The 13915-nt window shown below is 46.4% G+C and overlaps 3 non-coding genes across 3 annotated transcripts; all 3 read left to right on the top strand.

Annotated features, from left to right (window-relative positions):
• The first annotated feature begins 1254 nt into the window (after positions 1-1254).
• Positions 1255-1471, top strand: LOC147097496 (small nucleolar RNA U3). The gene has a single exon (XR_015074425.1). It is a non-coding gene; the product is annotated as a small nucleolar RNA U3 (small nucleolar RNA).
• Positions 1472-6617: 5146 nt separating this feature from the next.
• On the top strand, positions 6618-6834 carry LOC147097495 (small nucleolar RNA U3). The gene has a single exon (XR_015074406.1). It is a non-coding gene; the product is annotated as a small nucleolar RNA U3 (small nucleolar RNA).
• Positions 6835-11980: 5146 nt separating this feature from the next.
• LOC147097494 (small nucleolar RNA U3) lies at positions 11981-12197 on the top strand. Its single transcript, XR_015074405.1, has one exon. It is a non-coding gene; the product is annotated as a small nucleolar RNA U3 (small nucleolar RNA).
• Positions 12198-13915: the final 1718 nt, after the last annotated feature.

Here is a 13915-nt window from a genome sequence, read left to right as displayed (position 1 = left end):
CCCCGTCAGATAGAAAAATACTACAGGTGCTGGGAATCCGAAATTACAACAGAAAATGCTGGAAAAACTCAGCAGGCCAGGCAACATCCGTGGAGAGAGAAATAGAGTCAACGTTTCAGATCGAAACCCTTCGTCAGGACTGAAAAAACACAGGAAATGAAACAGATTAAAAGGCCAGTTTGGGGGCCGGGAAATGGTGATGAGAGAACAAAAGAGAAGTGAAGAGACATTAAGAGGTATTCAAAACCAGACGAGATGGTGATAGGACTGGTGGAGAGTGGCTGTGAAACTGAGTCTGATCAAACATGAGAAGGGAAACTGAAAGCAATGAAGATGAACAAGGTTGAAGAGCCAAACGGAGATCCCGTCGAAGAGAAGAGCAGAACTTCTTCAAGGTAGGCATTCCTAGAGGGGGTGTGGCAGTGAGCCTTTTAATCTGTTTCATTTCCTGCTTTTTTCTCAGTCCTGACAAAGGGTTTCGACCTGAAACGTTGACTCTGTTTCTCTCTCCACGGATGTTGCCTGGCCTGCTGAGTTTTTCCAGCATTTTCTGTTGTTATCCGCGTAAGATGTTGCTCTGCTCCTCCGGCTCTATAATTCTTCATTTGCAGTTTCCAAAGCTGATTTTAAATCTTTTTCCCTCTTTATCTAACCCGCTGAACCCATCCGTGTGGTGGAGGGCGAGTTGCTGTTTACATCTCTCAGAGCGGGGCTTCCACCCACTGAGTGAATCAATGAGCAGGACAGTCGCTCCTCTTTTGTTTAAACCAATAAAACAAAAACATTAAACAAATACACCCAGTCCAATAAACCCCGAAACAAAACTTAACCGCTTAAATTAAAGTTTGGTTGTTTAAACTAACTACGCACTCCAGTCCCCGCGGCGCCCACCGGTCTCGAAAGAGCTCGAGCTCGCCGGCGGACACCGCGTGCTCCATCTCCAGGGCCACCCGGCCGCGAACATGGCCGCGGAAGAGAGGGAGGCAATCCGGCCGGACGACCCCGCAGGACAGTCGCTGGAGACAGGCTGCTAATATATGCAAATCACCTGCCTGCTGGGTAATGGCAGAATGACAGCAACTATATTTCTTTCTCACACAATTATAATTATATTTACAAAGGGTGATTTGTATATTGTATATATAGTGGATTCCGCACTGACCGCTGTGAATGGGCGCGAAGCGGGTGGGAGCTCAGCCTCTGTTAAAGGGGGTGTGCTGAGTGTGGAGAGCGGTGTGGCGGCCAATGTTAGGTAAGACTATACTTTTAGGGATCATTTCTATAGTTTTTAACTTGAGAAATGTGTTCTGAAGTGTCTGGTCTCACTAACCACGAGGAGAAGTTAAAGCGTTTCCTCCTGAGCGTGGAGCGGGCTGCGAGTGTTGCTTTGTGCAAGAGCTTGTGGCCATTGATGACCGTTCCCTTCTTTCTGTGTGAGAGTTGTGGAAGGAGGAAACGCATTCTGAGTGGTTAGTTTTTTTCATACTGAAAAATAAGATCAAGATTTCTTTTGTGAAAACCAACTCTTGGTTTGCTGTGGCTGTAATTCGAGCTCTATTCCAACAGAGGGCCCTCGTGTAAAGACAGTGTCCGGCTGCATCAAGCTGTGCAGAGGCCTCGGTTCGCAAACACCGGATCTTTAAAACCTAAAAATAAGACAATTTTTTATTATTGTCTTACTTTCGTTTTTGATTTTTGCCCACCTGACATTGTCATCTGCCGACCTGAAACGTTAACTCTGATTCTCTCTCCACAGATGCTGCCTGACCTTCTCAGTCTTTCCAGCATTTTCAGTATTTATTGCATAAGATTCCTGTTCTAAAAAGGGTACGCTAAGCTGGACGCACTGCACCTATTTGCCTCAATTTTAAATACTGCTACCTTAGCATCTTCAGTGTAGGCATCGGTCTTATGGGTTTGTCATATTCTGCCTATCAGGAGTGACAGGAGATTGCAGTGGACATCCCATATACTCACCGGCAGTAAAATACTGCAATAAGAGATTAATATGCTTGCTAACTCATACTCGGCATTTATCAAGGCGCGGGCTTCAGTTCATAGGCAACTGCGACTGCTATGGAAGCCACTCTGCTGTTGTGAATACAAGACCTAAATGTTGAGAGAAAGACAAACAACAACAAGTCCGAAATTTATTGCTGTACATCAGCAGCACAAATGGACCTCACAACTGAGAAATTCCTTCCCTCAGGCTTCTTACAATCTATCAATGTCGAAAACCCGTGATTGGCAGCAACTAACCAGGACTTCTTGTTCTGCCGAAGGGTCACCGGCCTGAAACGTTAACTCTGTTTCTCTCTCCACAGATGCTGCCTGACCTGCTGAGTGTTTCCAGCATTTTATGTTTTTATTAAAGATTGCAGCATCCGCAGTATTTTGCTTTTGTATTCATGTCAGTAACGTGATAGTTTGACGTATTCCGCTTCCGGTATCGATTCATTTATCAACTTGCACCTTATTATTCCCCATGTTATTTCAAAGTGCAAAGTGAAAATCTTCCTGAATATCCCCCGATCTGACACTTCCTCTCTTCCATCGCTGCCTCAGGTTTTCTCCGTGTTTGACTCATCAGGTACCGTTGCTATTTAAGTGTTATAAGTCAGCCGTGGCTCAGCGGGTAGCACTCTCGCCACTGAGACAGAAGGCTGTGGGTCAAAGCCCACTCAGTGAAACTTGAGCACAAAATCCAGGGTCACACTCCAGTGCAGTACTGAGGGAGCGCCGCACTGTCGGAGGGGCAGTACTGAGGGAGCGCCGCACTTTCGCAAGGGCAGTACTGAGGGAGCGCCGCACTGTCGGAGGGGCAGTACTGAGGGAGCACTGCACTGTCGGAGGGGCAGTACTGAGGGAGCGCTGCACTGTCGTAGGGCAGTACTGAGGGAGCGCCGCACTGTCGGAGGGGCAGTACTGAGGGAGCGCCGCACTGTTGGAGGGGCAGAACTGAGGGAGCACTGCGCTGTTGGCGGGGCAGTACTGAGGGAGCGCTGCACTGTCGGATGGTGGCCTCTTTCGGATAAGATGTTAAACCGAGGCCCCGTCTGCTTTCTCAGGTGGATGTAGAAGATTCCACTGACACTATTCGAAGAAGAGCAGGGGAGTTCTCCCCGGTGTCCTGGCCGATATTTTTCCCTCAACCAACATCACTAAAATAAGATTATCTGGTCATTATCACATCGCTGCTTGTGGGATTTTGCTGTGCGCAAATTATCTGCCACATTTCCTACATTACAACAGTAACTACACCTCAAAACTTCGATTGGTTGTAAAGCACTTTGGGACAACGTCCTGTGGTTGTGAAAGGCGCTATAGAAATGCAAGTCTCTTTGCTTTTTACCTATCTGAGGGCTGGAAGAGCTTTCTATCAGCTTCACTCCAGTATTCGGGTTATACTCGGTTCTGTGGGACCAGATCTGCTGGAAATATGCAGTTCTCTGCCTCTCCAAGCATCAGGGGGAGAGAGACAACAGCAGGAATTGGCAACCTATATGACTGCTTAATGTCAACTAAAAAATCCTAACCAGGTCAAGTGTGGTCTGGAGCTGGTGATCTACTGGAACAGACCTGCGCCTGTTATCACGTTACTGAGGGATATGTGCACCCTGGTAGGTGACAGACAGGTGGACCTCAGGGGAAGGTCTTTGATAGGATATCGCACATGTACATATTGGATGTGTTCTCCAAATTGGGGCTCGGAAGAGAATCCACAATTTGATCAAATTGCTCCACTCCTGGGGATCGGGTTTGGAGGGGCTGGGGTGTACACCAGGAACTGGGAGGTCAAATCAACATTGTAAAGAAACAGCTGTCTATGCGGGTGCAGCACATTCTCTGGAAAAGCCTGATGGTCAGTTGTGGTGTGTTCTTGGTGCCTGTGTACGTGGCACAGGTCAGTGGGACACCTTTCCCACTTTTATCTCCCAGTAAGCTTCCAGTCAGAGTTTGGGATGAAGGAGGTTGTAGGGCAGGAGGAGGTTACAGGGAAGGAGGAGGTTACAGATAGGGTAGGCTGCGACCGTGGAGTGATTTAAATAAGGGGATGAGAATTTTAAATTTAAGGCTTTTGTAGATTATGAGCCAACATAGATCAGTGAGGTCAGAGAGGTGCGTGAGTGGAACTTTTTACAGGATAGGATATGGGTAAAGAAAGAGATAGAACGTGCCTTTGTATGGAGAATAGCAGAGGATTGGATTAACTGAAGTTTATGGAGGATGGGAGGCTGGCCTGGAGAGCATTGGAATAGTCAAATCTGGAATTGGTCTCGGCATGGCTGAGGTAGAGGCAGGGGCAATGTTACAGAAGTGGAAGTAGGAGGTCGTTGTGATGGTGAGGATGTGGGAACTGAATTCGGGGATTAACTGGACGTTAAGGTTGCAAATAGTCTGGTTCAGTTTGAGAAGTGGCCGGAAAGGGGTTTCAGATAATTAAGGAACTTGTACGAATATTGAACTTGTAGAAAATCATAGAATGATTAGGCAGAGTCAACATGGTTTTATGAAAGGGAAATCGTGTTTATCAAATTTATTAGAGTATTTTGAGGATGTAATTAGCAGGGTAGCTAAAGGGGAATAGGCAAGGCCCAGCGTGCTGGACACGGGTACGGTAGCGCAGTGGTTATGATACTGGACTTGTATTCCAGAGACCGGGATCTCATGATCTGGCAGATGGGAGTTCAAATCACCACCACAGGCAGCTGGGGAATTTAAATTCAATTAATTAAATAAATCTGGAATTAAAAACTAGTGTCAGTAATGGTGTATTATTTTAAACTGAATTAGGACAAGAGTTCAAACTATTAAACGGTAATTTTAGGACTGATATCGAGACATTCTCCTTGACACATACAGTGATCAGCACTTGGAATGGACTCTGAACAGAGTGATGGAGGTGATATTACTGGATTCATTTAAGAGACGTGAGTTCAAATCCCACCACGGCAGCTGGGGAATTTTAATTCAGTTAATTAAATAAATCTGGAATAAAAAGCTAGTGTCAGTAATGGTGACCATGTAACTACTGGAATGTCGTAAAAACCCATCTGGTTCACTAATGTCCTTTAGGGAAGGAAATCTGTCGTCCTTACCCGGTCTGGCCTATATGTGACTCCAGACCCACCGCAACGTGGTTGACTCTTAACTGCCCTCTGTGGTTCAAGGCGGCTCACCACCACCTTCTCAAGGGCAATTAGGGATGGGCAATAAATACCAACCTTGCCAGCAACGCCCACATCCCAGGAACGAAGAAAAACCCAACCAACCTTAAAAAAGTGACATGAGGAAATACTTTTTTACATAATGAGTGATTAGGCTTTGGAATGCACTGCCTGATAGGGCGGTGGATACAGATTCAATTGCAGCCTTCAAAAAGGAATTGGATAAATACTTGAAGGAGAAAAAATTGCAGGGATATGGGGAAAGAGCGGGGGGAGTGGGACTGACTGGATTGCTCTTTGAAAGAGCCGGCATAGACTCGATGGGCCGAATGGCCTCCTTCTGTGCTGCACTATTCTATGATTCTATGATTCTGGTTGGTGATGAGGGAATGGAGTTCGTGGTCAGGGCCGAAGATGTCAGATTCAATCTTCCCAAGTTCATCTGGAGGAAGTTAAAGCATCCCCGTCAGATAGAAAAATACTACAGGTGCTGGGAATCCGAAATTACAACAGAAAATGCTGGAAAAACTCAGCAGGCCAGGCAACATCCGTGGAGAGAGAAATAGAGTCAACGTTTCAGATCGAAACCCTTCGTCAGGACTGAAAAAACACAGGAAATGAAACAGATTAAAAGGCCAGTTTGGGGGCCGGGAAATGGTGATGAGAGAACAAAAGAGAAGTGAAGAGACATTAAGAGGTATTCAAAACCAGACGAGATGGTGATAGGACTGGTGGAGAGTGGCTGTGAAACTGAGTCTGATCAAACATGAGAAGGGAAACTGAAAGCAATGAAGATGAACAAGGTTGAAGAGCCAAACGGAGATCCCGTCGAAGAGAAGAGCAGAACTTCTTCAAGGTAGGCATTCCTAGAGGGGGTGTGGCAGTGAGCCTTTTAATCTGTTTCATTTCCTGCTTTTTTCTCAGTCCTGACAAAGGGTTTCGACCTGAAACGTTGACTCTGTTTCTCTCTCCACGGATGTTGCCTGGCCTGCTGAGTTTTTCCAGCATTTTCTGTTGTTATCCGCGTAAGATGTTGCTCTGCTCCTCCGGCTCTATAATTCTTCATTTGCAGTTTCCAAAGCTGATTTTAAATCTTTTTCCCTCTTTATCTAACCCGCTGAACCCATCCGTGCGGTGGAGGGCGAGTTGCTGTTTAAATCTCTCAGAGCGGGGCTTCCACCCACTGAGTGAATCAATGAGCAGGACAGTCGCTGGAGACAGGCTGCTAATATATGCAAATCACCTGCCTGCTGGGTAATGGCAGAATGACAGCAACTATATTTCTTTCTCACACAATTATAATTATATTTACAAAGGGTGATTTGTATATTGTATATATAGTGGATTCCGCACTGACCGCTGTGAATGGGCGCGAAGCGGGTGGGAGCTCAGCCTCTGTTAAAGGGGGTGTGCTGAGTGTGGAGAGCGGTGTGGCGGCCAATGTTAGGTAAGACTATACTTTTAGGGATCATTTCTATAGTTTTTAACTTGAGAAATGTGTTCTGAAGTGTCTGGTCTCACTAACCACGAGGAGGAGTTAAAGCGTTTCCTCCTGAGCGTGAAGCGGGCTGCGAGTGTTGCTTTGTGCAAGAGCTTGTGGCCATTGATGACCGTTCCCTTCTTTCTGTGTGAGAGTTGTGGAAGGAGGAAACGCATTCTGAGTGGTTAGTTTTTTTCATACTGAAAAATAAGATCAAGATTTCTTTTGTGAAAACCAACTCTTGGTTTGCTGTGGCTGTAATTCGAGCTCTATTCCAACAGAGGGCCCTCGTGTAAAGACAGTGTCCGGCTGCATCAAGCTGTGCAGAGGCCTCGGTTCGCAAACACCGGATCTTTAAAACCTAAAAATAAGACAATTTTTTCTTATTGTCTTACTTTCGTTTTTGATTTTTGCCCACCTGACATTGTCATCTGCCGACCTGAAACGTTAACTCTGATTCTCTCTCCACAGATGCTGCCTGACCTTCTCAGTCTTTCCAGCATTTTCAGTATTTATTGCATAAGATTCCTGTTCTAAAAACGGTACGCTAAGCTGGACGCACTGCACCTATTTGCCTCAATTTTAAATACTGCTACCTTAGCATCTTCAGTGTAGGCATCGGTCTTATGGGTTTGTCATATTCTGCCTATCAGGAGTGACAGGAGATTGCAGTGGACATCCCATATACTCACCGGCAGTAAAATACTGCAATAAGAGATTAATATGCTTGCTAACTCATACTCGGCATTTATCAAGGCGCGGGCTTCAGTTCATAGGCAGCTGCGACTGCTATGGAAGCCACTCTGCTGTTGTGAATACAAGACCTAAATGTTGAGAGAAAGACAAACTACAACAAGTCCGAAATTTATTGCTGTACATCAGCAGCACAAATGGACCTCACAACTGAGAAATTCCTTCCCTCAGGCTTCTTACAATCTATCAATGTCGAAAACCCGTGATTGGCAGCAACTAACCAGGACTTCTTGTTCTGCCGAAGGGTCACCGGCCTGAAACGTTAACTCTGTTTCTCTCTCCACAGATGCTGCCTGACCTGCTGAGTGTTTCCAGCATTTTATGTTTTTATTAAAGATTGCAGCATCCGCAGTATTTTGCTTTTGTATTCATGTCAGTAACGTGATAGTTTGACGTATTCCGCTTCCTGTATCGATTCATTTATCAACTTGCACCTTATTATTCCCCATGTTATTTCAAAGTGCAAAGTGGAAATCTTCCTGAATATCCCCCGATCTGACACTTCCTCTCTTCCATCGCTGCCTCAGGTTTTCTCCGTGTTTGACTCATCAGGTACCGTTGCTATTTAAGTGTTATAAGTCAGCCGTGGCTCAGCGGGTAGCACTCTCGCCACTGAGACAGAAGGCTGTGGGTCAAAGCCCACTCAGTGAAACTTGAGCACAAAATCCAGGGTCACACTCCAGTGCAGTACTGAGGGAGCGCCGCACTGTCGGAGGGGCAGTACTGAGGGAGCGCCGCACTTTCGCAAGGGCAGTACTGAGGGAGCGCCGCACTGTCGGAGGGGCAGTACTGAGGGAGCACTGCACTGTCGGAGGGGCAGTACTGAGGGAGCGCTGCACTGTCGTAGGGCAGTACTGAGGGAGCGCCGCACTGTCGGAGGGGCAGTACTGAGGGAGCGCCGCACTGTTGGAGGGGCAGAACTGAGGGAGCACTGCGCTGTTGGCGGGGCAGTACTGAGGGAGCGCTGCACTGTCGGATGGTGGCCTCTTTCGGATAAGATGTTAAACCGAGGCCCCGTCTGCTTTCTCAGGTGGATGTAGAAGATTCCACTGACACTATTCGAAGAAGAGCAGGGGAGTTCTCCCCGGTGTCCTGGCCGATATTTATCCCTCAACCAACATCACTAAAATAAGATTATCTGGTCATTATCACATCGCTGCTTGTGGGATTTTGCTGTGCGCAAATTATCTGCCACATTTCCTACATTACAACAGTAACTACACCTCAAAACTTCGATTGGTTGTAAAGCACTTTGGGACAACGTCCTGTGGTTGTGAAAGGCGCTATAGAAATGCAAGTCTCTTTGCTTTTTACCTATCTGAGGGCTGGAAGAGCTTTCTATCAGCTTCACTCCAGTATTCGGGTTATACTCGGTTCTGTGGGACCAGATCTGCTGGAAATATGCAGTTCTCTGCCTCTCCAAGCATCAGGGGGAGAGAGACAACAGCAGGAATTGGCAACCTATATGACTGCTTAATGTCAACTAAAAAATCCTAACCAGGTCAAGTGTGGTCTGGAGCTGGTGATCTACTGGAACAGACCTGCGCCTGTTATCACGTTACTGAGGGATATGTGCACCCTGGTAGGTGACAGACAGGTGGACCTCAGGGGAAGGTCTTTGATAGGATATCGCACATGTACATATTGGATGTGTTCTCCAAATTGGGGCTCGGAAGAGAATCCACAATTTGATCAAATTGCTCCACTCCTGGGGATCGGGTTTGGAGGGGCTGGGGTGTACACCAGGAACTGGGAGGTCAAATCAACATTGTAAAGAAACAGCTGTCTATGCGGGTGCAGCACATTCTCTGGAAAAGCCTGATGGTCAGTTGTGGTGTGTTCTTGGTGCCTGTGTACGTGGCACAGGTCAGTGGGACACCTTTCCCACTTTTATCTCCCAGTAAGCTTCCAGTCAGAGTTTGGGATGAAGGAGGTTGTAGGGCAGGAGGAGGTTACAGGGAAGGAGGAGGTTACAGATAGGGTAGGCTGCGACCGTGGAGTGATTTAAATAAGGGGATGAGAATTTTAAATTTAAGGCTTTTGTAGATTATGAGCCAACATAGATCAGTGAGGTCAGAGAGGTGCGTGAGTGGAACTTTTTACAGGATAGGATATGGGTAAAGAAAGAGATAGAACGTGCCTTTGTATGGAGAATAGCAGAGGATTGGATTAACTGAAGTTTATGGAGGATGGGAGGCTGGCCTGGAGAGCATTGGAATAGTCAAATCTGGAATTGGTCTCGGCATGGCTGAGGTAGAGGCAGGGGTAATGTTACAGAAGTGGAAGTAGGAGGTCGTTGTGATGGTGAGGATGTGGGAACTGAATTCGGGGATTAACTGGACGTTAAGGTTGCAAATAGTCTGGTTCAGTTTGAGAAGTGGCCGGAAAGGGGTTTCAGATAATTAAGGAACTTGTACGAATATTGAACTTGTAGAAAATCATAGAATGATTAGGCAGAGTCAACATGGTTTTATGAAAGGGAAATCGTGTTTATCAAATTTATTAGAGTATTTTGAGGATGTAATTAGCAGGGTAGCTAAAGGGGAATAGGCAAGGCCCAGCGTGCTGGACACGGGTACGGTAGCGCAGTGGTTATGATACTGGACTTGTATTCCAGAGACCGGGATCTCATGATCTGGCAGATGGGAGTTCAAATCACCACCACAGGCAGCTGGGGAATTTAAATTCAATTAATTAAATAAATCTGGAATTAAAAACTAGTGTCAGTAATGGTGTATTATTTTAAACTGAATTAGGACAAGAGTTCAAACTATTAAACGGTAATTTTAGGACTGATATCGAGACATTCTCCTTGACACATACAGTGATCAGCACTTGGAATGGACTCTGAACAGAGTGATGGAGGTGATATTACTGGATTCATTTAAGAGACGTGAGTTCAAATCCCACCACGGCAGCTGGGGAATTTTAATTCAGTTAATTAAATAAATCTGGAATAAAAAGCTAGTGTCAGTAATGGTGACCATGTAACTACTGGAATGTCGTAAAAACCCATCTGGTTCACTAATGTCCTTTAGGGAAGGAAATCTGTCGTCCTTACCCGGTCTGGCCTATATGTGACTCCAGACCCACCGCAACGTGGTTGACTCTTAACTGCCCTCTGTGGTTCAAGGCGGCTCACCACCACCTTCTCAAGGGCAATTAGGGATGGGCAATAAATACCAACCTTGCCAGCAACGCCCACATCCCAGGAACGAAGAAAAACCCAACCAACCTTAAAAAAGTGACATGAGGAAATACTTTTTTACATAATGAGTGATTAGGCTTTGGAATGCACTGCCTGATAGGGCGGTGGATACAGATTCAATTGCAGCCTTCAAAAAGGAATTGGATAAATACTTGAAGGAGAAAAAATTGCAGGGATATGGGGAAAGAGCGGGGGGAGTGGGACTGACTGGATTGCTCTTTGAAAGAGCCGGCATAGACTCGATGGGCCGAATGGCCTCCTTCTGTGCTGCACTATTCTATGATTCTATGATTCTGGTTGGTGATGAGGGAATGGAGTTCGTGGTCAGGGCCGAAGATGTCAGATTCAATCTTCCCAAGTTCATCTGGAGGAAGTTAAAGCATCCCCGTCAGATAGAAAAATACTACAGGTGCTGGGAATCCGAAATTACAACAGAAAATGCTGGAAAAACTCAGCAGGCCAGGCAACATCCGTGGAGAGAGAAATAGAGTCAACGTTTCAGATCGAAACCCTTCGTCAGGACTGAAAAAACACAGGAAATGAAACAGATTAAAAGGCCAGTTTGGGGGCCGGGAAATGGTGATGAGAGAACAAAAGAGAAGTGAAGAGACATTAAGAGGTATTCAAAACCAGACGAGATGGTGATAGGACTGGTGGAGAGTGGCTGTGAAACTGAGTCTGATCAAACATGAGAAGGGAAACTGAAAGCAATGAAGATGAACAAGGTTGAAGAGCCAAACGGAGATCCCGTCGAAGAGAAGAGCAGAACTTCTTCAAGGTAGGCATTCCTAGAGGGGGTGTGGCAGTGAGCCTTTTAATCTGTTTCATTTCCTGCTTTTTTCTCAGTCCTGACAAAGGGTTTCGACCTGAAACGTTGACTCTGTTTCTCTCTCCACGGATGTTGCCTGGCCTGCTGAGTTTTTCCAGCATTTTCTGTTGTTATCCGCGTAAGATGTTGCTCTGCTCCTCCGGCTCTATAATTCTTCATTTGCAGTTTCCAAAGCTGATTTTAAATCTTTTTCCCTCTTTATCTAACCCGCTGAACCCATCCGTGCGGTGGAGGGCGAGTTGCTGTTTAAATCTCTCAGAGCGGGGCTTCCACCCACTGAGTGAATCAATGAGCAGGACAGTCGCTGGAGACAGGCTGCTAATATATGCAAATCACCTGCCTGCTGGGTAATGGCAGAATGACAGCAACTATATTTCTTTCTCACACAATTATAATTATATTTACAAAGGGTGATTTGTATATTGTATATATAGTGGATTCCGCACTGACCGCTGTGAATGGGCGCGAAGCGGGTGGGAGCTCAGCCTCTGTTAAAGGGGGTGTGCTGAGTGTGGAGAGCGGTGTGGCGGCCAATGTTAGGTAAGACTATACTTTTAGGGATCATTTCTATAGTTTTTAACTTGAGAAATGTGTTCTGAAGTGTCTGGTCTCACTAACCACGAGGAGGAGTTAAAGCGTTTCCTCCTGAGCGTGAAGCGGGCTGCGAGTGTTGCTTTGTGCAAGAGCTTGTGGCCATTGATGACCGTTCCCTTCTTTCTGTGTGAGAGTTGTGGAAGGAGGAAACGCATTCTGAGTGGTTAGTTTTTTTCATACTGAAAAATAAGATCAAGATTTCTTTTGTGAAAACCAACTCTTGGTTTGCTGTGGCTGTAATTCGAGCTCTATTCCAACAGAGGGCCCTCGTGTAAAGACAGTGTCCGGCTGCATCAAGCTGTGCAGAGGCCTCGGTTCGCAAACACCGGATCTTTAAAACCTAAAAATAAGACAATTTTTTCTTATTGTCTTACTTTCGTTTTTGATTTTTGCCCACCTGACATTGTCATCTGCCGACCTGAAACGTTAACTCTGATTCTCTCTCCACAGATGCTGCCTGACCTTCTCAGTCTTTCCAGCATTTTCAGTATTTATTGCATAAGATTCCTGTTCTAAAAACGGTACGCTAAGCTGGACGCACTGCACCTATTTGCCTCAATTTTAAATACTGCTACCTTAGCATCTTCAGTGTAGGCATCGGTCTTATGGGTTTGTCATATTCTGCCTATCAGGAGTGACAGGAGATTGCAGTGGACATCCCATATACTCACCGGCAGTAAAATACTGCAATAAGAGATTAATATGCTTGCTAACTCATACTCGGCATTTATCAAGGCGCGGGCTTCAGTTCATAGGCAGCTGCGACTGCTATGGAAGCCACTCTGCTGTTGTGAATACAAGACCTAAATGTTGAGAGAAAGACAAACTACAACAAGTCCGAAATTTATTGCTGTACATCAGCAGCACAAATGGACCTCACAACTGAGAAATTCCTTCCCTCAGGCTTCTTACAATCTATCAATGTCGAAAACCCGTGATTGGCAGCAACTAACCAGGACTTCTTGTTCTGCCGAAGGGTCACCGGCCTGAAACGTTAACTCTGTTTCTCTCTCCACAGATGCTGCCTGACCTGCTGAGTGTTTCCAGCATTTTATGTTTTTATTAAAGATTGCAGCATCCGCAGTATTTTGCTTTTGTATTCATGTCAGTAACGTGATAGTTTGACGTATTCCGCTTCCTGTATCGATTCATTTATCAACTTGCACCTTATTATTCCCCATGTTATTTCAAAGTGCAAAGTGGAAATCTTCCTGAATATCCCCCGATCTGACACTTCCTCTCTTCCATCGCTGCCTCAGGTTTTCTCCGTGTTTGACTCATCAGGTACCGTTGCTATTTAAGTGTTATAAGTCAGCCGTGGCTCAGCGGGTAGCACTCTCGCCACTGAGACAGAAGGCTGTGGGTCAAAGCCCACTCAGTGAAACTTGAGCACAAAATCCAGGGTCACACTCCAGTGCAGTACTGAGGGAGCGCCGCACTGTCGGAGGGGCAGTACTGAGGGAGCGCCGCACTTTCGCAAGGGCAGTACTGAGGGAGCGCCGCACTGTCGGAGGGGCAGTACTGAGGGAGCACTGCACTGTCGGAGGGGCAGTACTGAGGGAGCGCTGCACTGTCGTAGGGCAGTACTGAGGGAGCGCCGCACTGTCGGAGGGGCAGTACTGAGGGAGCGCCGCACTGTTGGAGGGGCAGAACTGAGGGAGCACTGCGCTGTTGGCGGGGCAGTACTGAGGGAGCGCTGCACTGTCGGATGGTGGCCTCTTTCGGATAAGATGTTAAACCGAGGCCCCGTCTGCTTTCTCAGGTGGATGTAGAAGATTCCACTGACACTATTCGAAGAAGAGCAGGGGAGTTCTCCCCGGTGTCCTGGCCGATATTTATCCCTCAACCAACATCACTAAAATAAGATTATCTGGTCATTATCA

This window comes from Somniosus microcephalus, chromosome 32 (assembly GCF_052327205.1).
Source record: "Somniosus microcephalus isolate GS21.2 chromosome 32, FLI_Smic_1.0, whole genome shotgun sequence".
In the NCBI taxonomy this organism is placed as follows: Eukaryota; Metazoa; Chordata; class Chondrichthyes; order Squaliformes; family Somniosidae; genus Somniosus; species Somniosus microcephalus.
The sequence above is the reverse complement of the archived record's forward strand: the minus strand, read 5'-3'. Positions and strand labels throughout refer to the sequence as shown.